The sequence below is a fragment of the Canis aureus genome, chromosome 5 (assembly GCF_053574225.1).
Source record: "Canis aureus isolate CA01 chromosome 5, VMU_Caureus_v.1.0, whole genome shotgun sequence".
Lineage (NCBI taxonomy): Eukaryota > Metazoa > Chordata > Mammalia > Carnivora > Canidae > Canis > Canis aureus.
This window is the reverse complement of record NC_135615.1, coordinates 46,657,774-46,683,739: the sequence shown is the minus strand read 5'-3', so window position 1 is coordinate 46,683,739 and position 25,966 is coordinate 46,657,774. Positions and strand designations below refer to the sequence as shown.

Below are 25,966 nucleotides of genomic sequence, written 5' to 3'. Positions count from 1 at the left end.
CAGGACTGAGGGATTCAAGTGGTAAAAACTGGTAACTTTGTGTGGCAGTTACTAACAGTTGCTTCTTAAAAGATAGTTAAATATTTTGGCCACCTATTTACAAGGTCAGGAAGGTTATACCATCTGAAGGTTTATCTTTGTGCACAGATCTTTGGAAGGGTGATGCTTTTTCTTAGCTTGTTGTTGTTGTTGTTGTTGTTGTTTTTATCTCACCTGAGTTTTTCCCCCCAATCAAGAGTTTTTAAAATACCATTTAGGATATCAGCCACTTGATTGTCTTATCTGTTGACAGCACTTACAGAGATTGCATTGTTTTTAAAGTGAGAGGATAGCTTCAGATCAAATAAAAGGGACTCTTTAGGAGCTGTCTCCAGGCACTAATTTACCCCTAAGCACACTGACCTAACCCAAATGCACGCTGGTAATCAAATCTGGGATTTTTGTTTGCTTTGGAGTTTTTTGGGGGGTTTTGTTATTTGGGCCTCATTTTGAAATTTGGTGTGGCTCCTCATCAAATTAACCCATCACTGTGCTGTTACTCACTGCTGTGATCAGGTGCCATTGTTCTCATTGGCCAAGAAATTCTTAGTTCATTGATTAATTTTATAAAATACAAATTTTAAAAAAGTAACTTGATTCATAATAGTAGACTGTGCTGAGTATCTTCAATGTGTCCTACATGCTGAATGGGACCATTCTGCAGTGGGATTGAGTTCTTAATTGTCTTGCCTGGTTAATTCTATGTAAAAAAGGAGAGCAGAATCAGAAGGCACCTAAGGGGATATGCAGACATTTGCTTATGTTTTCAAGATGAGCAGCTATCATTACTTTTCCCCAGAAATTCATCCCCTTAAAGATAAGACCTGTGTTTGAATTTAAAAATTAACATGAAATCTAATAATATAAATGATGGCAACTGTCAAGTAATTAGTTTATCCATACTTTAAGATTTTAGGTCACAGTAATTGATCAAAATGATTTCTTTCTGTAGTGGCACCAAATAAGACAGGATTTTTTAGAAATCTCCATTGTGAAGGCACTCAATTAAACTTTGAGTTAATTTACAGATTTGGTATAGAAGGTGGATTTATTTGGTTGAAGGGAAATGTAGGTTGAGAAAGAGACTTTTTAAAAAGGGAATTCTGGGATCCCTGGGTGGCGCAGCGGTTTGGCGCCTGCCTTTGGCCCAGGGCGCGATCCTGGAGACCCGGGATCGAATCCCACGTCGGGCTCCAGGTGCATGGAGCCTGCTTCTCCCTCTGCCTGTGTCTCTGCCTCTCTCTCTCTCTCTCTCTCTATGTGACTATCATAAATAAATAAAATTTTTTAAAAAAATTAAAAAGGTAGTGAATTCTCTAGCTGTTTGTGTCTTGTGGTTGAAATATTATTGACAGGACACTTATTTTTAACATTAAAAAAAAATCACCCTGACTGAAGCTGTTGATTAAACTTTTAATTTCTATGCTGTCCACTTCCTTTTTGTAACCCATTCATTTTTACAAGAATGCTAAACTCGTGTAACTTTTTATTGGTGAAAAGGGATTAACATAGAAGGGGTAAAAAAGCTCTTGGTAAATGTTGTAAAGTTACCCTCCTGCTTCATACCAAGGGCAGGAAAAAGTCACATCCACATAAGCTGTAAACTGAGTGGGAGCAGCTGATCTGAAGGTCCCTGTGAATGATGCCCAACCCAAGTCTCAACTGGAAATTTGACAGCGAGCAGCACACATCTCTTTGAGATGAATGAATATGTCTGAAACATTGCTTTCTCGTTATGTTTTATTGCTATTATTTTTACATGTACTTGTTTGAACCAGGTATTTCAGGTTATTCGCTTTCTGCCTTTGAAAAATCATGACATTTTTACTTTTCTTCTCACTTGAGTTTTCTTTTAATTTAATAATATAATGAAACATAATAAAAATACTACTAAGGTCATGATTTTTAAGTGATTATAGAGAAAAAAAATACTACAGATATAGATTTGGGTATTAGGAAGAAGGATTCCTCCAGCCCATTTAACCAATTGTGTTAACATTATTTCTGTGTTTTGAAAATCTTAAAGGAATCCAAATTATTAGCAGTTTTAAAGTGATGCTTTAGAAGGAACTACCTATATTTCCTGGTTGGTATTATAATGTGCATAATGCTTATTGATGCTACAAAGGCAGGAAGAGTATTGAGTTCTTGGCCAAGGCCAACATGGACTATAGTACATGTAGGATGCGTGTACCAAGTAGGATGAGAAACTCCAGATGGCCTTTACTTAGAGTGATTAAATCTATAGCATTTACCCTCATAAGCACATTAATCTCCCTGAAATTTGTACAGCTTTCCTTTGGAACCTGTTGCTACAGTTGAGGGAGGTTTTGGTAAGTTCTCAAAGCAAGTAGGCAGACCTAGAAGTTAAGTCTTGGTTTTGTTCCTTGCTAGCTGAGTTATATTAAAAAAAAAAAAAATTCAGCTTTTTTAGATTCACTTTCCTTAAGTGTAAGATAAGCACAATTATCTGTTTTGAAAGATCAATATAAGAGTCTGAAAGAATATATATATAAACAGCTACATAATAAAAAGTTTGTGATAGTAGGCACTGTACCTGTTGTTATTGGTATTATTATGTGAGATTTAGGTCAAACTTACTTAAAAAAAAAGTAGACTTCCTTGAATGTCTTCTTGGCTAAAATATATTTGTTTGTTTGTTTTTTACCATTCAGTTGTAATTTTCGCTTGACATTTTAGGTTTCATGGATTGTCACAGTGCAGTCCTTAGATAACTGTCTTTGGTGTACATCTCTATATTATGGAAAAAAGTCCTTAAGTTAATTTACACAGTTTTTTTGTATTATATAGATAGAAACATTTGAACATCAAATTAGAAGTTTCGTCTTTTCTTAAATTCTGGTTACAGAATTCTAGACAGAAGTGCTAAATACTTTTACTGTTTTACTCTAAAACTGAAAACACAGCACTTATTAGTTCTTGGAACATGCGAAACAGTGTGGGATTGGTGAGGACATTTCCACTCTTTTGTACAGAATTTGCAAAGCTAAAATACCTTTTTAGACTGTTTTTAATGCAGAATAGTTTCACAGTGTTTTTGGTTACCTTTCTCTCAAGGAAAGTAAATTGAGAATGTGAGGAGGGCAGGACAGGAGTCTAAGCTTCAGGGCTTTTAAAAATTATGCGTTAGAGGGGCACCTGGGTTAAAAATTATGCGTTAGAGGGGCACCTGGGCTGTTGAGCATCTGACCCTTGATTTTGGCTCAGGTCATGATCCCACAATTGTGAAATCAAGCCTCTCTTCAGGCACCACTCTCAACAGAGAGTCTGCTTCAGATTCTCTATCTCCCTCTGCCCCTCTCCATCTCTAAAATAAATAAATAAATCCTAAAAAAACAAAACAAAACAAAACGATTCTGCTACGGAACCCTGTCACTTTATCCTCTTGTGACCTACTAATACATATTCCAGCAGGCCTTCAGTGTGAGTGCAGAGATGTTTAAAGGAGAGAACAAAAACATTTTGATTTCCTCCTAAAATACGCCATTATAAAAGTATATTTTGTTTCGCCTCTCTAATTCTGGGGCAGTTTCAAGGCTTGGCACTGCTGGAAACTGCCGTGCTTCAAGCTGCAAGTCTCTTGAAGTTAGGATTCAAGCATCCTTCCAAGAGACTTCAGGTTTTTCTTTAGTTCATTCTAGATAAACATAAGCCAGCTTTGCAAATGTGGTCATGACTTTTTTATGGAATTTATTTTGTCTGTTTACTTATTAACAATCACTCCTAACATGTTTCTGTTGCCTATAAAATAATTGCTTTTCTGAGGTGCTTGTCCTTACTTCTTCCCCTGTCTGCTCCCCCTGGTGCTTTTTAATAGTCAGTGCATACATACAGTAATACTAGAGCTTTCTGTGACTGCTGGTATTGTCTCTTCTGGACAAAACGGGTGCTGAATATAGAATGTTCATAGGAGTGGTTAAATCCTAAACTATTTCAGCATTACACGGATATAATTCTCAGAACAAAAATAAATGCTTGACTTTTGCCAAGAAGGAATCTGTAGTTGGAAAAGTGTTTTAATTTTATGAAGAACAAATCACAAATAACACATTTTCTACATTAAGATATTAAAATTTATTGATAAGTCATAAGAGAATTGTTAAGAGTTAACATGACTAAAGGGAAAACCTTAAGTTTTCAAAGAAAATGTCTTCTATAACTGTAGAAATTCGACTTACTGATGTTTTGAGCTTGCTGCCTGCTTTTTCCTCCACTTAGTGAAATAGATTTGGCAAAGATTTAAGTGCCTTAAAGTTAATATGGAGAGTTGGGAATGCTTGATTTTATGATCACCATTAGGGAAAAAAGTACTTTTACCTTTTCTGCTTTTATTTTAACTAATAATAGAAAGCAGGAAATACTTTTAATGAAAATTTTCATTTTTTTATTGACTAGTAAAACCTTGACTTTAATTTAAACACATCTTAATTTGTCTCTACTGTCATTGACTCAGTTCTCATGTCAGTATTTAGTGGCAGGAAGCTTCAATATGCCTAACATTTAATTATCCAAAACCTCTAATTTTGGGGATTCAATAAATTAGTCATTAATAGAGAAATCACTTTCATTTATTACATTTTTATTTCATTATAGAATAGTGGTGACTTTGGCCTGAAAGCATAATGAACTATGTCCTTTTTGTTTTTTTTATAAGAAGCTTGACAGGATAAAATAGTACTTTTCCAAATGCTGTGAACAAATTAAACAAACTTTTTCCCCCAGATAACAAGGATAATAGATAATGCTGTTGTTCAATTTAAGATTTCCGTGATAGTCACATACATTGTAGCTATTACTTAAGATATGTATATATGGCAGATGTAAAGTGTTGATAATGTCATGATTTTCAGATTATCCCTAAAGTATGTAGAAGCTGATTTTATCTTTATTAGAAAGAGACCAACCCTTTACAACTGCAAATAGCTAGGGTTTATTTTGTGATGATCTAGCTCTGCTAGGGCAGTAGAACTGTACATGATACTTGTGTTAGCTTAATTGGCCCTATCAGTCTGAGATCTTTCTAGGAAATAGATGAGTAGCCTTTTATTTTGATATTCACATTCGTCTTAAAAGACATCTTAGGAATGTATTTTCTTTATTCACTCTAACTGGGAATGGTGAGGGGATATTTGCTTAAGCATCAAACAATTCTGTGTTCGTTAGGAAATTAGTTACATTGGATTCCCAAGTGTAGTAGTAGTAATGGGTATATGACTCTTTAAAAGAATACTTTATCTTTAATAAAGTGCTTTTCATTATTATTATTGTTTAGTATTCTGAACTTTTGGTTGTTGGTTTGGCCACACTTTGTATATGATGAGGATAAGTGAAATTTACTCCTTGGCTTGACAATATACACCAGCAATGCTTATGGCAGCTTTGTAGAGTGCAAAGAGTATAGTTGTTTGGTCTGTTTTTTGTTTGTTTGGTCAGGCCGACTTGGTTTCAAATCAGATCAGCTCTGTTGCTTCTGACCTAATATTTGAGACAACAGGGGTTACCTCTCTAATTCTCAATTTCCTCATTATAAAGGGAGATAGTAAAAAGAGGAGATAAAATTGAAAGATTGGGGATCCCTGGGTGGCGCAGCGGTTTAGCGCCTGCCTTTGGCTCAGGGCGGGATCCTGGAGACCCGGGATCGAATCACACGTCGGGCTCCCGGTGCATGGAGCGCGCTTCTCCCTCTGCCTATGTCTCTGCCTCTCTCTCTCTCTCTCTCTCTCTCTCTGTGTGACTATTGTAGATTAAAAAAAAAAAAATGAAAAAAAATTGAAAGATTGTTGCGTTCATTAGCTATAATGTATGCAAAGTTCATTTGGCACATAGTGCATACTCAGTGCTCAGTAAATGACATGTAATTTATTCTATGCATAGGATATACTGACAGAGATCAAGAAAAACCCTTGGATATACTCCTTGCAATATAAGAACGTAATATTTCTTAAAAGATAAGCATAACCTTTGTATTCTGCAGCAAATAAGTTAGATTAGTATGGCTCAAACTTTGTAGTTTCTGTCTGTATCCTATATGCTATATGTTGAGAGTTTTTATTTAAAGTATTTTTTTAAATGTATACCTATCAGATGGCTTCATCTTAAGTAAGGATATTTGAAATCATGGATTTAGTGTCTTACTTATATTTTTTTCTAATATACATTTTAAAAATATACTTTAAAATTAATATGTAACAAAGTGAGAATATGTTCATCCATATACCACCTTGAAGCCTTTTTTTTAAAAAAAATTATTTATTTATTCATGAGAGACACAGAGAGAGGTAGAGACATAGACAGAGGGAGAAGCAGGCTCCATGCAAGGAGCCTGATGCAGGACTCAAGTCCAGAACCCCAGGATCACACCCTGAGCCAAAGGCAGTTGCTCAACCTCTGAGCCACCCAGGCGTCCTACACCATGAAGCCTTTTGCTTACCAGTCACAGATACCGAATATACTTTTGGATATATTAAACCAGTAGCAAGATCAATTTTAGGAGTCATTTTTATTTAGAAAAATATGTTTATTTTAAACAACGTATGGTTTTCTTTCTCTGCCATTAATGAAACCTCTCCACTGGAGGAGAAAATGTCAGATTTTGCCAGCAGAAATCTCCCATTCAGTAGACATTCATCCCTCAGGCAGTATGGTCTGGATTTGCAGTACTTTTCTGTAGCTGGACTGTCTGAGTTGGATTCTCTCTCTGCCCTTTGCTAGATGTAGATTGGACAGCTTACCTTCTGTGCCTCAGTTTTCTCATCTGTTAAATAGTTGCTATGACGATTTCATAAATTAAAAGACAGTAATTGTCTGGACAGAGTTAAGAACATAAAAGTTCTGTAATGTTACGTCCTTTATTTCCATCCATAAGAAAGACGGGATACTGTCTTTCTTTTCTTACTTGGTGAAGTGAGGGCTAGAGAAGGTGTTTGTTTGCCGTCCTGATAATCTGTACTTCTAATGAGCTTTTAAGAGGCAATAGTGGCCTAGCGATATTGAGGTAAACCGAAGAATACTGTTGGAATGTTTCACTGGCTCTTCTCCCACTCACTGACTTTTCAAGGAGTTTAACTCCATTTTCTTTGTGTAATTTTACACGAGTTCATCAAACTGACCTAAAGTTTTATCAGAATATCTAAAACTTCTTGAGATGTTTCTGGGAAAAACATAAAACAGTAGAGAATAGTCCACCCAGTTTTTATCAGAAATGAATGCATCCCTATTGTTCCTGTGAATGAGACTGCAAGTAACCCAGGCACAGAATCTCTTATTAATATTTAATGTTAAGAAAATCCTATTAAGGACCTAACCTCCCATTGCACTTCTCAACATCTTAACCCTCTAGTACGTGCATAAATATAACCTTACTCTGTCAACTGAGAAGGCCTAAAGAAACAACACCGCGGTAGAAATGAACACACCCAACACCCTCATCTTGGTTTCTAATGCCATTCTCCAAAGGAACCAGGACTCCCTGGAAAAAATCCCTGATTCTAGAAATGGGGCAGGAAATGAGGCAGGAGCATATTGTAGTGCCAGAAAGTAAGGGAGCACTCCAGCAGAACCCCACTTTGATGGGAACATATGAGAGGAACACAAGAGCAAACTAAAAGCGCTTCCAGTTACCGAAGCTAGAACTGTTTGATCAAGAAAATAAACTAATATTGGATTAAAACCCAAAATAAAAAATATCCTTGTGTTAAAATTGATAGAATTTATTGAATAACTAAATAAATAGAAAATAGACAAATCTCCTATGCACAGAATTTTACATCACTTATGTAGTCTGCTCTCAAGGAAGGAGAGCAAAACAGTCCCATCCTGAAGTGTTGGACTTCTTGCCAAAAAACCAATATGGAAAGAGGAAAAAAAATGACTCTATGGTAGAGAAACTGGACATAAACACACTACCTCGATCTGACTAGCTAGATTGTCAAAGTCAACATCAACAGTGATATGCCAGGTTGTAGTATATACCCTTGATATACTCTGATGAAAATGGTTCTTTACATCTGTGATCTTCCTACCAAAAACATATAACCCCACTCTAATCATGAGAAAAAAAACATAATTTCTAGCTAAAGAACATTCTACAAAATATCTGACTAGTTCTCCTCAGAACCGTCAAGGTTAACAAAAAAAAAAAAATATATAAGGAATATCAGAGAAACTGTCACAAGCTAAATGTGACACAAGATCTTGGATAGGATCCTGGACCAGCATTAGGTGAAAACTAAGAAAATCTGAATAAAGGTATGGACTGCAGTTAATAATAATGCATCAGTGTTAATTACACAATTGTGACAAATGTATCATTTGTATAATAACCTACAAATGTAGTGTTAATAAGGGGAAACTGGGTATGGAGCACACAAAAACTCTCTGTACTTGTCTTCACAAATTTTTTTTTTTGTGGAAAGCTAAAACTTTTCTAAACTAAAAAAAAAAAAATTATTAAACGAATATTAACCATCCTTTAAGGCCTATTTGGAATGCTCTCTCCTCTGCAAAGTTTCTTCTGTCCTCTCCTCCCATATCTCCCAGTGTAGCCTCCCCTGATTGGGTGTCATGTCTTTCTCCTTTGACCTTCCACAGGACTTTATTTGTAGTGCTCTGGACTCTATTGTATTTTTTTCTTTATTTTACTGGTATTTTGTTGTACACTTGTTTGTTAGTCTTACTCATTTTTCTAACACCCATAGCATTGGACACAAGCCCTATAAATGTAGGTGCTCAGTAAATATTGGATGAATTGTATGAATGGTATTATGGTCCTTGCAATGCAGCTATCATGGTTTTTGTCCTCATAGGGTAATTACTGATCAATCTCAGGGACTAAGTAATTTTACTCTTTTAAGTCCTAAAAGCCCTCAGAGTTCCTTTATGTGTAATAGCTTCAGTTTTACCATTTGTCACACCCTTTGCAAGGACGTTACTGAACATTTGGTCAAAGAACTGAAGAAATTTTCCTGTCTAAAGCTGTTTGAGTCCAAACTTAAATACAATGAAAATATAATCTGTTCCTGCCTACCCCACAATTTTTGGTAGTTTTGGTAGAATTTAACATGATCAGTATTTGAAATCATTATTATTATTGTTACCTATTATCCATCTCAGACTGAAGCTTTATGTTTTAAAACTAATAAAGTTAAAAATGAAGCCCAAACTTGTCCAAGTCCACCTAAACAACTAGAAATCTCCTGACTTCCTATGTAGTTCATTTTCTGGAAGGCCTCAGCATCGTTTGGGGAGATGTATGGAGCCTTTACTTTAAATCATATTCATACTTGAGGGAGGAAGATTATACGTCTTTTTATTTGACTGTGTTAATGGACTACAAGCCATATTTCTGATAAGTGTATGGGTTTAATAACTGTATTAATACATAAACAGTGAGTTTTCTACCCAGCCACTAGGAGTATTGATGAGGCCTTCTTTGTGGCTTCTATCTCTAACCTAGTGTGTATCAATATACCATTTTGTATTTGGTCACAAGAATTAGTTCCAGATGCATGATGTTGGTAAATGTAAATGCCATTTCTCATCTTGGATTGATAGGATCAGAGTCTGTACATTATGGTTGATGCTTTGCAAGAAAGGTGGGTTTTTTCTTTGCAAAGAATCCTGATAATTTCCACTTAAGAGTCTTGGTTCTGCTTATACATTTATGTCTCAGAAATTTTAGCATAGTTGATGCTCAGATTAGTCTCTTCTCATTTAAATTAAAATTTTATAGTGCTCAGACAAAAGCCATACAGGCTGTTAAACTGTTCTCTCTCCTCCATACCTACTTTGACAACAGCATTCTCATATAAGTTTGTTCCAACTAAAAACGACGTTTCTGAGTACTTTCTCTGCTAGCCTGGGAAGAAAGGATGTGTTTGTTGGCTTTGCCTCTTAGTGTTCTGTGCAGTTTTACCCAGGGTGTGCTTGGTTTCCGTCAGCATCTCTGGTCTGCTGTGCTGTAATCCCTAGAGTGGCAGCCTCTGGCTTTTATTACTGGCAAGCAGTGTGCTGTGCAGACATAGGCACCATAATAGGAAACACCTCAGCCTGTCATAAACAGATCTAGAGAGTAGAAGGCACAGGCCTGACAGGGACGTGTCCATAGCAACCAGGGAAAGATGAGCAAGGCTGCCACCATGGCGTAAGTGCAGGCTGATACCTATCTTCTTCATTTCAGAAAAGAATCGGCTGATTTTAAGGCTGCTTGCCATTGTTGGCATAGCATGTTTTTATTGCTTGGTTTTTGTGTTAGACCTAAATATGAATAAAGACATCTTAAATAATACTCTCCAAAATATTTTGAGAGAATATATCAGAGTGTTTTCCTTTTGTTTTTCTCCTTTAATTTCACCTGACATCCAGCGCAAATCCATGTGGGAGAAAGAACAGACATTTCATTGCAGTGGGAAATTATTAAAAAATATTTACAAAAATCAAATGATCATGTGTCTATTTAAAGAATCGTAAATAATTCTGATTATACAGAATTACAAAGAAAAGAGCATTTCTTAGTAAGTTGATTTTCCGTTGTTTATGTCTTTTACATCAAGTTCAGGTTTTAGAAAAGGGGTACATTCTTTGACCAAGAAAGTTTCTATTTTATGTTTGCTCATTTTTTTTCCCAAGCTTCAGAAAAATAACGAACTACAACTTAATAATGGGCTCTGTCACAAGAACTTAGGAAGATAAATTTCAGATTTGGAAGGGCTTTACTAGTTTTCAATAAAGAGATAAAATGCTGTCATGGGTGCTTTACATATATGTTAGGCGTCATTTCCTTATTTGTAAGGCAACTTTGTTTCACAAAAGAGGTTAAAGGCTACAAAGAATGAAAAAACTATAATTCTGTTAAAAGAGTATACAGAAATTAGGTTTAGGAGAAATGAAGTTTTGAACTTTTTTTTTTTGAGAGATTTGCTCAAAGGATTTCATAAATTAGGTATTCAGTAGATATTTGCTGATTTGTTCCTACCCCTTTTAAAATAAGCACTGATCCTCTTGTATTTTTTTTATTTTGAATATTTCAAATCTGTCTCAACAATATGCTCTGATAAGAATGAGACTAATTAACATTATTTTAGGCATAAACTTTGATTTCATTCCTTGTTTTCTTAATCATATATTCTCAGCATGGTCCTTGAGATCTCCATAAAGATAAGTGATAGTTAGGTTTCAAGAAATCCTAGCAATGTTTTACTAGAAATATCCTAATTTCTTTACTATCTACATCAGGAAAAGATTAGTTTTTCTCCTGGAAGATATTGTTTGGGCCTAAATCTTAATTTTTCTCTACAGTGTTAATGAGCAGTAAAAATGATGAAAGGGTACATAGTAGAAGAGACAAATAGAAAACTTGCATCATTACAGATGAAAGCAAATTGTTCTCTCAAAAGTAAAACTTGGGCAGCCCCGGTGGCTCAGTGGTTTAGCGCCACCTTCAGCCCAGGTTGTGATCCTGGAGTCCCTGGATCGAGTCCCGCGTTGGGCTCCCTGCATGGAGCCTGCTTCTCCCTCTGCCTGTGTCTCTGCCTCTGTGTGTGTGTGTGTGTGTCTCTCATGAATGAATGAATGAATGAATGAATGAATAAATAAATAAATAAAATCTTTTAAAAAAAGTAAAACTCTGCGGAAAGATTAATTACTTTTTGCCCCTTAGCTTTCTTTTCAGTGTAACAGTTTAATATCCCTTTGTTATGTGAGAATTCTTTGACTACATGTGGTCAGGAAACGCTGGTATGTAACTTTCTAATATAAGGCATGCTTCTGGTGTTCTCTCATACTTCAAACCTTAAATTTCTAACTTAGTCCCAAAAATGGTACACTATATTTCAAAACAGGTTGTCTCATTTTTAAAGATGCAGAACTGAGGCTCAGTTAGACTTGTATGAGATCCATGAGCTTCTTAGTATAAAAATATAAAGATAATTATTTTTCTGAATGTAGCATCTAGGGGGAAGTTGGGGAAATAGAAAAGCAAGTGTTTTTTCTGAAGCTAATTTTCAAAATATGTCCTAATATAATTTTTTACTAAGTACTGGATTCCAAAATAGCAAGAAAGATTTCAGCAAAATCTAATTCCTAGAGAAGAATCCTATAGGGCACCTTATTCTGCTTCCCTTGTTCTCTGTGTCATGTCATATTGGGTAGACAGGACCTAGTTTCCTGCTCCTAGGAAGCAGGATGAATTGGTGAGACAGAGAGCTTTTTAGGTTGGGAGTGAACCTAGCGGGCAGGTAGTTAACAGGGCACAGATATCAAATGAAGGGTAATGGGGTCCATGGGATTAGAAGACCAATTAGCAAAAGGAGATCTGAGACCCTGGGCTGGCAAAGGATTTGGAGAGGATGTGGGTACAACTGGATGGGATAAAGCTTGAATAATGGTGGGGAGTGTGACCGCAGAAGGTATAGGATAAACTCCGGGAAGGCATAAGCAGATGTCAGGATTTTTTAAATGATCTGTTACTGTGAGGTTGCCTTGGCGTCTGTTTTCTTAGTGGGGGCAAAATGGAGGGGAGTGAAGAAAGACTCATGGATAGAGTGAGGAGTGAAGATTGAAGGAAGGAAAGAGAAAGACCTGACTTTTCAGACAGTGAAATGAGGAAGAGGAGGTATGGAAGAAGGAGTAATCTCTGACCGAGCTGACCCAGGATCAGGGCTTTCCTTGGCTACAGGCAGACTGATGAACAAGTTCATGTTCCTGCCTCCTTCCCCCGGAGGGTGAAATCTGGTTGGAATGAACCTTTGGGATAGACTTGAAGAAAAAAAGAAATCCAGATGGGTCAGGGTGAGGGTGTGAATGTTTAAGGGAGAACAGTCAGCTGTGGGGATAGGGATTGGGGCAAATGACTGGAGAGGGCAAATTCACAGATGAAGCGCATTGCATGAGGCCAGAGTCGTTTTTAGCATCAATAGCTGGCATCCTCTCCTTCACCTGTTGCTTCCTTGAGTCATAGCCCAGTAGCATGGGTGGATTGTCACATCCAATGCTGGGCCATCCCCTAAGGAACTGGCTGCCTGGGAATGAGGACATGAGACAACAAAGTACAAGCTGGAACAGGGTGAAGAGAGACTGTCAAAATAAGTATAGATTAGTTCAGTCTAGTATACTGTAAGTTATTAGATGCCAAAAGAGAACAGAATAGCAGGTGACAGTATGACCCCTCATCTTTAAAATTCTGCTGTAAATCTCCTACTAAATTCCAGTGAGCTTAGCAATTCCTCTTCTGTATTACCCCGCACTAGAGTTGTGACCTTGGATAATAGCTTCAACTTCTCTGAACCTATTTTCTCTGTAAATCAGGACTAAAAAAATCCTATCTCAGAAGCTTGTTGTATGAATTAGATGAAAACCTACCTAAACGTGTGTATGGAGTGGTACACATACGTTATAGGGTCATAAAGTGGCTTATCTTTAGTAGGGGATGGGGATTGGAACTATTAATAAACTTAAAAGGTGAACTTTATATGCTGCCATATAGGTAACCCAATGCAACTGGAGCTTGAATCAACAGGCCTGGGCGAAAGAGCTCAGAGTGTGCCTTTGAAATCCTGATACCCAGTCATGGTGATTTATGGGACCTCACTAGCTTGCATATGTGATGGCCCACTGAGTTTGTTTACTTTAGTTTTAGCTAAGTTACCTAGCACTCTGTGATAGCATATTTTTATTTACACACTCACTGACTACTTAATTATAATTACCTTGAAAGAATATGTATGAAGGCAGCCATGAAAGAAACTTTTATGAGAGCTGTGAAGAGTCTCCTATAGCTCTTCATTCCACTGTGTCTAAAAATTGATGCAGCACTTATGCTTCACTTCTTCCTCACCTTGGAAGACCTTCAAGACCCCTCCGAATGATTTTTTGTGATTCTGTAAAATACTGAGATTATGATTATTAACAAAAGTGTCAAATATCAATCATAATCAGGTAACTAGGTGTCTCTTCTTGGGGAAAATAGAAACAGGAACCAAAAATAGACTCTTTAATCATTGCACGGATTTAAAATGACAATCTAGCTGCGAAACAGAGGAGTGGATGAAATCACCTTGAACCTAGTTTCAGCCCATGATGGAGTCTTAGTCATAGATCACAGAGAGAGAACAGATTCCCCAGCCATGTAGTTGTTCTAAGAGTTGAAAATGAGTCAATGAATAGGTGATTGATCCCTTTCCATTTTCTACTTACTCTCAGCCATTTTGCAGAGAAATCAAACTTTGGTATGATAACTAAAAGTTGTATTTTTTCTTCTTTTTTTAATTTCAAACATCCTTAGAGGTAAAAGAGATTTGTGAGATCAACCTGTTCACCTCCTTAATTTTAAGATGTAACAAGGTACAGGAAAGTTGAAGTGACCTGGAACAAAATAGTACTTTATTATTTTTTTGTCAAGGCTTTTATTACTGTGGCAAACAAAATTTTTTTGTTGCCAAACATAAGACTTTTGAATGAAATGTTAGGTTTTTATTATATGTTTGATCCTTAACCATTTTCTAGACCAGATACCATTTTCATGTGGCAAATACATCATTAGGAAGGTTTTTTATTTGTTTGTTTTGTTTTGTTTTTGCTGTTTTGTACCAATTGTTTCGGATAATCACAGTCTGGTATTTAGGCTTTCACTAATGGGTTTTTGTTTTTGCCTGGTTACTGTAGGACGTGTGTCTGCTCCAAAGGTCTTTAGAGACAAAATGAGATTTTTGTATGTGTGTTTTTATTCAGATAGATAGTAGATAGATAGGGAAAGAAAGAAAGAAGAAAGTTATGTAGATATACATACTGAAAATATAACTAGTCATATAACTAAACCTGTTGTGTGTTAATGTATAATAGAGTAGTGCATGGTATTCTGGTTCTGTAGAGAAGTTTAAAATGAGTTCAACCCTGAAGACCAAAATGATTGGGAAGCATCCCAGAAAAAAAGTGTTACCTAAGTTAGATTTTGAACATGGAGGATTCATATGGGTTGCTAATAAAGGAAGAGATGGTTTTACAGGAGTTAGATGAGAAAGGGTAGGATGGGGTACTACTATAGACTTCACTTTATTGTGTGTTTGTGGGAGTGGGCAAGTAGTGGGTGATTTGTGAGAATGAGACTGCCTAGAACAGAAAATCTAATGCTGGGAACAGAGGCAGATCTGAGAAATGTGAACATGGGGCCACAGTGAAGAGTACCTTTACTGCCAGACTAAGCCTATAACTTTTCTGTCGCTTTACTTACATCCTCCAAATCTGTACCTCCCCCAGTCTTCTCCATCTCAGCAAATGGCTCAAGCGCCCATCCCAGTCACATGCTGATCATACCAGAAATCTAGGGGCTGATTCTTCCCTTCTCTTCACCTAAGCGTTCATTTAGTTCATCAGGTCTGGTCAGCTTTTCCTCTCCTCTTCTCTCTGCTCTGGCCCTTTGTAGACCATTCTCCACAGAGACAACTTTTAAAAACGTAAATCACACTACATAATTCAGAATGGTTCAGTGATATCCCACACTCCCTGCGTGAGTTACAAGGACCCGCATGATCTTTATTGCCTTGACGTACTTTTAATCTGATTCTGTGTACCTGTCCTCCCTCATCCCAGTTGTGTTTCTCCGTTCTTACTGGGAATGCTCTGCCCCAGATCTTCTGGCTGGTTCTTTCTAGTCTGTTGGGTCTCATGTCAGTTACCACCTTCTCAGTGCTGCTTTTCCTGACTGTTTAGTTGAATAGTCAAAGATCGTGGTATCACATTACTTCTTTCCTTCTATTCTGTATGTCTCCTGCTCATTTTTTGTCTTTTTACCCCAAGAGTTCACAATTTACATGTTCAGGGAATTCTTCTGTGTTTATACTGTATCTTCCATGCTGGCACATAGTAGCCATTTAATAAGTAATTATTGATTGATAAGTAAGTAAGTATTCTAAAACAATTCATTATCAGATACTTAAAGCCTTTTGCTTTATACAGAATTATCGATTTTCTTTTTTATTTTCTATTTTTATTTTCTTGAGACTCTGGTATTTTTGTTTGGTTTTATTTGTTAATAAATGGGAAGGGAGCAAAGTGTCAGGTAGTAGAATAAGTTTGAAAATACTAGGTTCAACAAAACAAAACAGGGTTACACATATTATTATGGTCTTTTGCAAAACCTTTAATATGCTAATGTATACAGTCTCCAAGAAGGCTAGCACTATGTCAAAAGTTTATTTGACACTGGATGTCTTCCTTGAGAATTATCACATCAGGCTGCTGCTGTTCATTATAACACATTCTGAAAACTGCTGCCTTAGAAAAACCCATCATAACAGGGAGAAAGACACAGCTATATTGAGTACAAGGAGGCAGATTTATACTGACTATAAGGAGAACAGGCTATCAACCAAGGACTCAGGAAAAAAAAACTATGAAAAAGTAATGGAAGGATTCAAAAAGAATATAGCAGTTGGGACTATTGAGTTTTCTGCAAACAGCTCTTTCTGCTTTATTGGATATTTTTTATCTCTAACAACTGACACTGTGACCTAGAGTGAAAAGACAATAAATATCTATTGACTGTTCATCAGTGAGTGAATAAAGGTGGCCCAGGATCACTATTAAATCATTACGTTAAGATGATTTGTTTGTTTAAGAAAGCATGAAAATATCTGAAGTATTCTAGGGAATGTTTCGTTCCAAAGAATTAAAAGTAAAATATTATTACTTATGAGAACATTTCACCTGTTACTATATTGCCTAAAGGATTTGAATAACTAGGAATTTACTATATATTGCATTATTCAAAGCTAACATGACCCTTACTAGACAAAATATATGCCTATTTAAAAAAATAAATTAAAAAAAATATATGCCTATTTGAGATATAATGGTGGAGCTCTTAGAGTAAAAATGTTATTTTACTGTATATAATTATGCTTGAGTTTGGTGGGTTTTTTGCTTTGTTTCAGAGCCCGACAAAGGGCTCAATCCATGACCCTGAGATCAGGACCTGAGCTGAAATCAAGAGTCAAGAGTCAGACATTTAACCTACTGAACCACCCAGGCGCCTCACACTTGAGAATTTTGTTTCATTTCTCTTTAGACGAATTTGGAATCAAAGTAATTGGGTAACATTACCTAACATTTTTTAAAATCAAGTTTTGAGTTATAATTTACATATGGTAAGATGTCCACTTTTTAGATCTAGTTGAGTGCATTTTGACAAATGTATATAATTGGATAACTACCACCATAATCTAAATATAGAATATTTTCATCACTCAAAAGGAGTTCTCATACTCCTTTTGTACTCATTCGCCTCTCCCTACCAGCAGTTGCTGGCAACCAGTGATCTCATTTCCCTGTAGTTTTGCCTTTTCCAGAATGTCGTATGAATAAAATCATACAGTTATAAAAAGCCTTTTGTCAGTGGCTTCTTTCATTTTGGGTAATGCTTTTGAGATTCATCCACTAATAACGCTTTTGAGATTCATTCACTAATAGCACTAATAACACTAATAAAACTATAGGGATCTCATTTCCCTATAGTTTTGCCTTTTCCAGAATGTTGTATGAATAAAATCATACAGTTATAAAAAAGCCTTTGTCAATGGCTTCTTTCACTTTGGGTAATGCTTTTGAGATTCATCCACTAATAACACTAATAACTAATAGCTAGTTATTAGTGCATGTATTAGTAATTTATTTTTATTGCTTTCTAGTGTTTTATGGATATACCACAATTTGTGTAGTCATTTGCCAGCTGATTAACATCCGGGCTATTTGCAGGCTTCAACTGTTATAAATAGAATTGCTGTAAACATTCGCATATAGACCTTTGTTATGGACAAATGTTTTCATTTCTTTTGGGTAAATAACTAGGAGTGGGGTTGCTGGAACATGTAGTGAATGTAATGGTTAACTTTATATAAGAAGGTGCCAAACTATTTTCCAAAGTCGCTAGCCCATTTTGCAGTTCTGCCAGCAGTGCGCGTGGGTTCCATTTGCTCTGCATCCTGGCCAGCAGTTTTGTATTGCTCATATCTTTCATTTTAGCTATTCTAATATGGAGTAGCATTACATTCTGGTTTTAATTTTTACTTCCTTAACGACTAATGATGTTGCACATCTTTTCATGTGCTTACTGATCTTTTTAAGTTCTAAGAATTTTTATAATTCCAGATAAAAATCTCTATCAGATACATATGTTACATATAGATTTTTCTACAAGTCATGGCTTATTGTTCTATTTTCTTATCAGTTTCTTTCAAAGAGAAGTTTTGATGAAGGCTAGTTTACCATTTTTGTCTTTTATGTTCATGCTTTCTTGTGTTCCAAGAAATCTTTGCCTGTCCCAGGATCACAAATATTTTCTACATTTTCTACTAGATGTATAGTTTGAGATTTTAGATTTAGTTCTAGGATCCATTTTGAGTAGATGTATACTATCATGGTGCAAAGTAAAGATGGAAGTTCATTATTTTGTGAATGGATGTCCATGTATTTAAGTGCTGTTTGCTGAAAGGAATACATAGCCCAAGTTTTTAACTTAAAATTAATTTAAGATCTACAATAAAAATGGTGTTGATAAAGGACTAAATATGTATTTCCAAAAATCCGCCTATTTGCTTCTTTTTTTTTTTAATCATTGCTTTAGGAGAAAGGTAGTCTCTGTTTAAATTATTTTCACAAAGCACAGCATGAAATACAGAGGGAATATTACTATTTTATGGTGATTGTGGTGGCCATCATAAACATGAAAAATTGGTATTAACTTGGGATGGTTTAAATGAATTGGAGGTCCTAATTTTCCCTGTAAGTAGAAAATCTATATTCAGGGCACCTGGGTGGCTCAGTGCTTGAGCGTCTACCTTCAGCTCAGGTTGTGATCCTGGGATCCTAGGATCGAGTACCGCATCATGCTTCCTGCAGGGAGCCTGCTTCTCCCTCTGCCTATGTCTCTGCCTCTGTTTCTCTCATGAATCAATAAATAAAATATTTTTAAAAAGGAAAGTCTATATTCATGCAAGATTTTGTGTGTGTGTGTGTAGGCTTCATTTATGTGAGGTTTGTGCACCCATTCATTGCCTTAATTTTCTTCATTGAAACAAAAATCCTTGGTGGATGTAATAATGATGGTGACTGATGGTGATAATAGAGGTTTCAGCTAGATTTACTCAGTGGTTGTGAACATAGAAACTTTGGTATCAATTGTATGGGATTCAAACTGTATCAACAATTATAAAATACCATGCTAAGGAGACCATGTAGAAGCAAAGTTGCAGTACAGTTATCATGGGATCAGTTTGATGTTATTTCATCTTCAGAGTACCTCTCAACAAAAATAAAGTTTTTTGTATTGGAACTTTTCTTTTTTAGTAAATGCTAGAGGTGTTTCTTACTTTAAATAAAACTTTTGGTGAAAATTCTCAAACTAGGTTAATTGGAGAATGATCCTTGGCCTTTTCAGATGATTATTACATTTTAAAAATCAAGCTGTAGTTCCTCTTAATCTTATGCTTCCATAATATTTGTTAGATAGGTTTTTGTTTTCTGAAACGTGTCAACAACTCTTAAGGAACAGAACTGTTCCTTAAATCGTGTTTGGATCCATTATCACTAGAGGGCGGTAAACACAAACAGATTTAGTGGATTTACTTGAGTTAAGGTGGTTTTTGTAATACTGGTATTCATCAAAGAAAGTATAGTTTTTATAATGTAAAAATAGATTTAAAATTCTGTTAAACAATAGGTTAAACAGATTAATTTCGGATTATTGCCTGCCTCTAAAAATATTTTCGTAGTGAAAGCAAAGAAACACTGAGTGATTTTTGAAACATTGGTGTGTTAATAGTTATTGTATTTAAATTTAACATTTGAAGTTTCCTTTTGCCTCAGAATTCTTCAGGGGACATTTAACAACTAGATTTGCATATGTTAAGCAAAACAGTATTGGATATGTGGCAGCCCGTTTCATACAGATTTGCTTCTTGATCAATAGTAATTCCTGCAACTTTGATCCTAAGTAGAACATATGTAAAATAAACATAGGTTGATTATAGAATAAAATGTTTTCCAAAGGTAATAGTCCTACTGAAAGCAGTGCTATTGCCAGGGAGATCCTTTAGGTTATAGAAATCTAAGAGTTTTTAATACATTTATTTTAAATAATGTTTCTTTAATATGTCAAAGTAGTAATATACTATAGCTTAGAATTTATGTTAATAGACATATTGTTTATAGACTCTAGGATAACTATAGATTAATGGCCTGAAATATTTTTTTTGGCAATTTAGTGTATTCTGTAGTCGGACAGCCTGGGCTTAAATCCCAGCTCTGCAACTTGGCTTTGTGACCTTGGATAAGACACTTTGACTTCTGAGCTTCGGTTTCCTCATAGTTTGGTTTGCCTGTTTTTCTCTTCCCTTAATCAAAAATGTGTCTTATCTGTTTTAACATCTGTTGCAAAGTCACTAATTCGAGCAGTGGTTAGTAATATCAAAGACTTGACTCCATCAGCAGAATTTCAAGTATCCTGAAATATCCTAAAATACTCTAGAAAGTTTGATTGCGTGGGGTATCCTTTAAGGACTGAGTAAATGAAGAATAAAAGAGGATTGGGATCTAGAGATTTTCGAGGAGTGTATTCTTAGGAAAAGACAGAAAAGAGACTGAATGCTGAAGGAAATTACATATTTTTTAAATTTTAGTACATGCACTCATGCATTTGTATATACAATCATTTGGGTATTTGAGCACAGCAGACTACAAGTCAGTAAATATGGGTTCTAGCAAAAGCATCTGTGTCTCATCCATAGCACACTCCCACATGTGAGTGTTCACTGTCTTACATGTTAGGAGCGCTCATTTATCAGGCGAGGCTACCTATCCTTGGGCACAAGCTTCCTGACTTCATAGTTAGTAGGATCCATGCTGTCCAGAAGATCTGACCACAGTAATAGGATCAGTGGTTCTTTATTTCAGGACAATGTAAAAGCAGCACAAAGATTTAAGGATAAATTAGGGCACCTGGTTGTCTTCATGCTCTTCATCTCAGAGTCATGAGTTTGAGTCCTACACTGAGTGTAGATTACTAAAAACAAACAAAAAAATTTAAGATTAAGGATAAATGAGTCTATTCCTAAATTCATACCATTTATCAAGGAGTTTGTAAACACCTAATTATATAATGACCAACTCATAGACTATAAAGAGCAAACACTAAGAGAGACCTGGCCTGGCATGTCAGCCCTGGACATGGTTATTGAATTTTTAAAAGTATCAATCTGTCTTTTCACCTTGAAATGGGGATAATGGCTATCTTACCAGCATGTTGCAAAGGTTAGCCCTAAGATATGTAAAGCTCTTGGTGTATGTAAAGCATAGTAGGTGTTTAACAAATGCTGTAACAAGTTCTGGTTTTCCCATTAAAACTGTCAGAAGCAAAGTCTGATTCTAAGAATTATATTTCTCTGACCTCATCCAGAGTTCTCCTCTGGATTGTCTAGAATCTCTCTGCTACCTGCTACTACTGTGGTGAAGGGGAGGAGCGTCTAGTTGGTCTCCAATGATGGGAAAAGTGAAATGAATTTTAATTTAGCTCAAAGCTTAAGAAAGGACAGATTTCAGGAGCGCCTGGGTGGCTCAGTCAGTTAATGTCTACCTTTGGCTCTGGTCATGATCCTGGGTCCTGGGATTGAGCCCCTTGTCTTCAGGCTCCTTGCTTAGCGGGGAGTCTGCTTCTCACTCATGCTTTCCCTCTCTCTCTCTCTCTCTCTCTCTGAAATAAATAAATAAAATATTTTTAAAAAGAGAAGAAAGATTTCTTATTACCTAGAAATGTGGAAACCTTCTTTAGTACTTTTTACTTGCTGTTATTGTAATTATTGTTACTACTATTATTATTATCTCCTCTACTCCAGCAGATCAGGGGTTACAGTTCAATCATTTGTGCCTGTGGTCCACTAATTGTTTTGGGAAATGTATAGAAAGAATAAGATACCTTTCTTGCCCCTGAATGAGGAGGCAAAGTTTAAGGCAATTGAAATAACTGGAACAGTGATTCTTAACACCAGAGAACATTTAGGAAACTTCAGGATGCACTGGCTGGGGAGTCCTGCTGGCATTTCATGAGCAGAAGCCAGGGAGGCTGGGTGTTCTGAAATACAGGGGCTAGTCCTTCCCCAAGGAGGAATTGTTCCATGTCCCAATAAACCATTCAAGCAGGTAAAATATTCATTTAGGATGATCTGAGCCTAGACACATAGCTACTTTTTTATATAAATGCAAAATACATTTTTAAAAAATATTTTATTTATTTATTCATGAGAGACAAGAGGCAGAGACACAGGCAGAGGGAGAAGCAGGCTCCATGCAGGGAGCCTGATGTGGGACTCCATCCCAGGATCATGCCCTAGGCCGAAGGCAGGCGCTAAACTGCTGAGCCACCCAGGGATCCCCACAAAATACATTTTTTGCATGATTTTAATACACACTCATTTTTTTCAGTAATGTAACCACACTGTATACTGAAGGAGAATTGTTCTTTGTTACATCTAGAACCTTTCAAGAGTCATTAACCATTTTGGAAGAAGATTGTCTTTCTCATACAGTACTCCTATATTCATTTCCAGGTTGCTATCATAGTCATGGTCATTCTCCATATGAGAAGAAGCAGAGCAAACACTTGCAAAGAATTTACTGTTAGTCCTTACAACAACCTGTAAGGTAGATGCTATCATTATTCTCATTTTCCAGATGAATAAACTGAGGAAGTTTAGATAACTTTCTCAATGTCTCACAGTTAGTGATAGTAAAATCTAAATTGACTACTTTATTATTTGATGTACTTGTTTACAAGCATTTATATTTTTCAGTGTTTAATATAATTTTATTTTTCCTTTATGTTACTGCTAGCCTACCATATGGGTTTTTTTTAAGTGTCTACATAGGGATTATTTAGTATATGTATGGGTGTATTAGTGAAGTGCGTATGTTAGATAAGTAGGAAATTTCAATCAGGATAAAAGTATTTGTTATAAAAAGAAAGAAGTAACTTAGTTTGAAGTTAGTCAATAAAATAGAATGACGGATGAATAGAAAGTGTAATTTGGAAGTAAATGACATTTTATGAAACACTTTGCTCTTTGGAAGCTTGCCAAGCATGCTCCCATCTCAGGGCTTTTAGTCATGGTGTTCTCACAAGACTCCCCTTTCTCCACTGCCTTAGATGCTCACATGACTTGCTCCTTCTCTTTCTTCAGATTTCTGAGCATATGTCATCTCTTCAAAGAGGTCCTTCTTGATCATTTTATACTATAGGAACCTCCATCGCTAGCATTCCATAGCCTCCTTCTCCTTTCTTTTTCCCCATTGACTTACCACCACATGACGTTGTATATATGTGCTGACTCAGTTGTTGACTGTAAGCTTCAGGTGGAAAGCCTTGCTTTGTTCACTGCTGTGTCCTCGTTATACAGGACAGTGCCTGGCAGATAGTAGGCTTAATGAGTATTTATTAAATAAAGGAGTGAGTGCAAAATAGAGTGTGGAGAAGGGCTGGGATGTTTGTTTTCGAGATGTATTTTGAATGATTTAAATCTGACTTTTTTCTGAAAAACCAGCTTGAAGGAGATAGTAGAAGAAAAAGGGTATTCTAGGCAGTGAATTCAGTGAAAATTAATATAGAATTGAGACTGTCTGTTAAATAGATAGAGCTAGTAACAGAGCATGAGTGTAAAGAGCTGCTGGAGATAGGCTTGGAGTTGGGAGCTAGGGTCAGAAGTTGTCAGTATGGAGCACGTAGAGGCATAGAGGAATACGGATATGATGAGGCAGGTGATGCTGAGTTGTTAGGTAATAGCTTTGGAGTGAGGCTGAGGCTGTATTTGAGAAAAATTGGCCTGGCAGTAGAGAGAAGTATGGGATTAGAAGGAGACAAGTCAAAGAAGATGAGCTAAGAAGCAGTTACAGTGTTTTCGGTCTGAGACACATAATGATGTGATGCAGTTAAAAGAAAACGTAATAAATTAAACACACGCACACAGGGTAAGCCTGGGAGTTAAAAAATCCAGTCACCATAATGGGATAGTTATCAAAATCTACATGATCGTTTTCATCATCATCATCACCTAATACCTATTTGTCACTATTTACCAGATGTTGTTTTAAGTGCTTTGCACATATCATCTCATTTAATCCTCGTACTAATGGTTCTAGGTATGCATTGCTATAAAACAAATCACTTCAAACTTAGTAACTTAAAATATCAATTTGCTATTTTTAAAATTGTCTTGTGGGCTAACTGGGTTTGCTTAGACATGCTCACTTTGAGTCCCTTGTGTAGTTTTAGTCAGATGGCAGCTGGGGCTGGAGTCTTCTAAAAGCTCCACTGTCAGGATGACTAAGATGGCCTCTTCACTGTCAAGTCTGGTTCTGGGTTAGGATGGCTGGCATAGCTAGAGATTGTCCGGGCGCGCATCTGCTCTCCCTGTCTCTCTCACTCGCCCCCTCCCCCCTCCCTGCTCTCTCGTGCCAGTAATGTTAGCTTGGGCTTTCTTGTGACACGATGATCTTAGAGTAGTCAGACTTGCTAACAGGGTGGCCTAGGGATCCTAATAGTGCATTCCAGGCAACCCAGGTGAAAGCTTCAAGACTTCTTGTGACAGCACTGCTTGTTGGTTATATAAGCCAGCTCAGATTCATTGTAGGGTGGGGTGGCTCATTAGGAAGCACCTTTGGAGACTAGCTATCATAATAACCCAATTTTACAGAATGAGAAAACCAATGCACTAAAAGGTGAGATTTGTCAAAGATTATGCACTAAAGGATTTGAACTCAAAGCCTATGTACTTGGTACATGGGTGAACTTGGGAAAATAATTTTCTCTCTAGGTCTCATTTTAGGTGGAAATGAGGAGATTGGAGGCGATGATGCTGAAGATGCTTTCCGTTTCTCTCAGGCATTAAGCCCTTGGATTTCGATGATGGGACTGGGGATGGCAAAGAACAGTAAACGAAAAAGCATTTTATAAAAGATAAAACATGATGATAAAGTTGATGGAGGGACGGTGATGTAGATGGGGAACACGTCAGGGTTATTCAAGGATCCAGTGAGATGATTTCTATTAAACCCCTAATGGTGGCTGGCTGACTCACATGAAATGCCTGATGAACGGTAACAAAGAGTCACGGATTTCAGTCTGTGACACTGGGAAAAATATCACCCCACTGACTAAAATGGGAGTGGTTATAGTAAGAACTACTTTAAATAGAATAATGCTGTATTCCTCCCGGAGCCACCTTTAGCACCTTTCCTAACTTTGCGTGCAATCACGAAAATGTTCTCTCTTGGTCAAAATACAGATCTTCAAACCTGTCCGGGGAACTCTGTGTTCCTGAACCATAACCAGAGCTGCAGCTTTCAGCACACCGCCCCTCCCGCGTCAGAATGATCATAAATCGTCCCCACTCTTAGATTTTTTAAGACCGTGGAGCTCAGTCGCTGTAACAATAGAAACAAAGGGAGCCGAGAACGGGGAAGCAGTGTGGTTCCCAGTGTGAATCCTGGACCCCGCTGGGCCTTGCGGCCGGGGCCTGGGCTCTGGCGTGGGCGGGGGGAGACCTGCTCGGCCCGGCCGCGGGGGAGGGGGGGGGGGGCTTAATGCTGCGGGCCCTTCTCTTCGGAAGGCTTTTATTTTGAAGTTAGAGGGGAGGATATTAAAATGCATAGGAAAGACTCCACAAAGATTGGCAATCCCTATTTAAGAATGAACTGTGAATGTCGAGGAGCTTTCTGGTCGTTATTCATCATCGGCGAGAGGGAAACCCCATTCATCTTTCCAGGCGGCAGCCTCCGCTCTTAGGGATCCCATTATTAAATGGCGTTTGCCCGAGGGGAGGAGGCAGGCCCCTCCGGAGGTTCGCTCCTGCCAGCCAATCGCGGCGCAGCC

At 36.9% G+C, this 25,966-nt stretch overlaps 1 protein-coding gene and 1 long non-coding RNA gene across 34 annotated transcripts in view; one reads left to right on the top strand and one right to left on the bottom strand.

The window, feature by feature from the left end:
- Positions 1 to 25,966, top strand: part of PDE4D (phosphodiesterase 4D) — a 1,385,565-nt gene that overhangs the window by 1,335,015 nt on the left and 24,584 nt on the right. The gene's annotated exons all lie outside the window — the stretch shown is intronic.
- On the bottom strand, positions 20,976 to 25,452 carry LOC144313433 (uncharacterized). 2 transcript variants are annotated; one of them, XR_013379081.1, is made up of 3 exons: positions 24,344 to 25,452; positions 23,398 to 23,503; positions 20,976 to 21,109 (listed from the first exon to the last, which is right to left on the bottom strand). It is a non-coding gene; the product is annotated as an uncharacterized LOC144313433 (long non-coding RNA). The 2 variants fall into 2 exon arrangements; XR_013379082.1 differs by having other exon boundaries at positions 25,173 to 25,452.